The sequence below is a fragment of the Atractosteus spatula genome, chromosome 12 (assembly GCF_055471065.1).
Source record: "Atractosteus spatula isolate fAtrSpa1 chromosome 12, fAtrSpa1.hap1, whole genome shotgun sequence".
Classification (NCBI taxonomy): domain Eukaryota; kingdom Metazoa; phylum Chordata; class Actinopteri; order Semionotiformes; family Lepisosteidae; genus Atractosteus; species Atractosteus spatula.
In genome coordinates, this window is record NC_142717.1 from 44287814 (window position 1) to 44291336 (window position 3523).

The window sequence follows — 3523 nt, forward strand, 5'->3', positions numbered from 1 at the left end:
TTCTGTCTACAGTTACTCTATAAAGTGGGGCCGCTGGCGAAGAATGGCTGCCACATATCACTCAGTTTTGTGTGACACTTCAGTGGGGGAAAATAAGTCCCCTCTTCTATATAACGTGATTGAGGTCCTGTGGGTTGAAAACACATTATAAAAATACATAATTGTTGTTGCTTTATTACAATTTTTATTAAACAAGACTGACAAAGACATCTAAAGAGTTAGACAGGCTGAACGGACCTCTCTGGCTAGTAGCTTTTCTGACAGTTTAATGATACTAAATTCGCTTGCAGTTGGCAGTACCACGATCACTCCACTATCTGTAACATTTAACATTTATTGTCTCCAGTTAAATAACAGACACATCAGGAACCATTAGTCTCAAAACTTCTACTGCGTGTTTTACCATGAACAGTTCTATATGTATTAGAAAAAATATTTTGAAATCACATTATTGATCATTCATTTCCTATATAAAGCATAGAGCATATACAGTACAGTATATATAGTAGTTCAGGTGGGTAGCTGCGTCAGCATGCGTAGGCTGCAAAGGAACAAGTAATAGGTTTATTCCATGCTGAAAAAAAGAAGAAAGAAAACACAGTATATATAGTACATACAGATGCTTTATACAAAAGGCTTAAATGAAAAAACTACTAACCTTGATCTGCAGAGCATGAGAATATATCAAAAACATACACCAAGTGTTAGTGGATGGATGTAAATGCTGTTCAAGAGAGCAACTCCATGACAGGTTAGTTTGTATGATCCTAGTCAAAAGAGATTCTCCCTGGGACAACATCAACTACATAAAAAGCAAAGGTGGAAGATCACATATTTTGCCATGGATAAATCCTGGAACTTGATGTTTGAATTTCGATTTTTTTCAAAGCTATCTTGCATGTCCCAGGTACCATTGTAGATCAGACGTGACTGTACATCAGAAATAATAACACAGGCTAAACCTGTTTTATAAGAGAAGGGTGCAACACAAAAGATGTGTTAGCATTCTTGGTTGCTATTAGCACTACCACACAGAAGTATCGCTTTACAGTATTTCTCTTAATGCTTGGTAAAAATGTAAGAAGTAACATGATCCTTTATAAAAAAAAAAACTATTGTTTTCTAAATGATTAGGTTGAGCTATTAAACACTGGGAATGAAATGATTGTTGCATCATTTTTTACAGTCACGAAACTGTATGTGGAAAATGGCATTCTTGTCATTTTTAATTTCTGATTGCAATAAAGCTGCATTTGTTTTTTAGGAAGAATACCATATGATCTACTGTACAGTATGCATGCAGTGAACAAGAGAAATGCTGTTACAGAGTTTTAACTATGCTTTCTTCTCACTTTCACCTGGTCACCAATTTCTGGGAAGCTACTGTAACACAAGAAAGGAAAAGTATTTTTAGAACCCTCGTTCTACAATTCATCATCTCTTAAATACACTTAAAGCACCACTCTTGAAGAGCGTATGGACCCATGCACATTTTGTAAAACTTCTTTAGTTTTTCCCTCTAATTATTACAAGCAGAGCCTAAAATACAGTATATCAGGTGACAAATGAGAGTTAAATGCATCTTGCTTAGCAGACTTTTATGGAGTCTTTCTATAGCAGATAATATGATCACTAAAATTATACCTTCACATGTTCCTTTGATCATATTCCTACTACCTGCTGCATTAAAAATGTTGCAATTCTTTGTCCTACAATACATTCATACATATCATCAATGCATTATTAAAATCTGGAACTATTCCTTCAGCCCTTAAATTTGCAGTTATAATCCCCCTGTTTCACTTTGTAACTTTCTATCACTTATGAAAACTAGGTTCAGGACTGTGCTTTCTTTTAGTGAAAAAACTCATTAAAATTAATTCCAAATAAATTAAAAGTACATATAAATTCTCCTTATGTTTGTCCCTATTTTTCTGCTGCTATAAACTGCTATAAAGCAGTTAAAATTTGAGAAAATATTTTATTAATATGACATGAAACACATGTGAAATAAATGCATTCACAAATGTAATAATCATTGCTTAATTGTCACTAATTGCTGCCGAGAACATCTTTATTACACCACAAAAAAACAGTTCTAATTGCTGATCAAGTGCACATTAAGTCCTTCTTTGGCCACACTGATAGGTGTGTGTCTTTGAAACTGTGAAATACACAGATATAAAGTTGAGATACTCCACACTTCATAATTTACCTTCCAAAACACAATTTGCATATACTGTACCAATATTAAATATTTTCACGGGGACATTCCATTCTGTTTGGCTTAATAATTTCTATTATTTGACATTCTTATGACTTTATGTACAAAATAATTATTAAGAAAGGTTTTTAAAAACAATGCATTAAGAGGAGTGTCTTTTTTTTTCCTTTTAATGTACCATATTTTCAGGTGCTGCAATACATTCAACCACAAGGTGTCAGTTTTTACCCTTTTATATTAAATGCAATATCTTTTTTTATAATTCTGTTTAGATCTTCGTACAATGTATAAATTAAAAAAGCATCAGGTGATTTGATTAACTTTGTGTTACTGCTCCCAGCAGTATGAAACAGGGGAGGTGGTTCATTTACACTACACTGAAGTTGTTATGTCTCTTGGTCTGTACTGGTCTGGAGATGATATGCATAAGCAATTTTGCATTCTACCAAATAAATTGCGCTGCAGTGTCACTGGTGTTTTTTCATGGGAGAAAAGAGAATGTACCCTAAAAACCGGGCTTCACCTGCTAGAATTGGTACTGCACACCAGAGTTCATACCTGTATCTCCTCCAGTTCAATACCCCTGACTAGTGGTGTATTACCATGACCCCACTTGTAAGCTAAAGGGTAATGCACATTCAGTCGCATTTAAGTTTTGTTAAGTGATTAAGTCTGCTTCATCAAAGTACTCTGTTTCCAAAGATCGGTATTTTTATTATTGTTTTAACTTAAATTACACAGGCTTTCCTATTCCATCACCCCAATTTTGCATTAATTATTGGTGCTAAATAGGGGGAGTTAGAAGTTCACACACACCTGGCAAACCACTGCAGTCACTTCTACAAGATAAGGCAGGTGGACCCACGCCAGGACCGAGACAACTCACCCTTGTCTTCACTCTGCCAGCTGTATGTTACCACGAGGAACTAACTTGAACTTTTTAACTGTGACCTTTCAACAACGTCTCATCACACATCACACGCAGGAACTGTGATGATCCTGTTATACACTGGCTCCGCTAAGCAGAAGTACACCAAGAACAGTATGGGTTACTCAATGTAGGAACGTCAGTGGTGATTTTGTGATTTTTAAATATGGAATGTGTGACTTTCCACATTTAAGAACGGGTGACATCGATACACCCACTCTTTTCAAACGCTTACTCAACAGGCTGATCACAGAATCAAGAAACTCTGAAAGATACAATAAAACCCCACACGCTCAGAAATGTTTCCCTGTTTGTTTTTAAAGCTGTAAATCAAGCAAATCAGCAGCAGATGCTAAACCAGAAGTGGATGT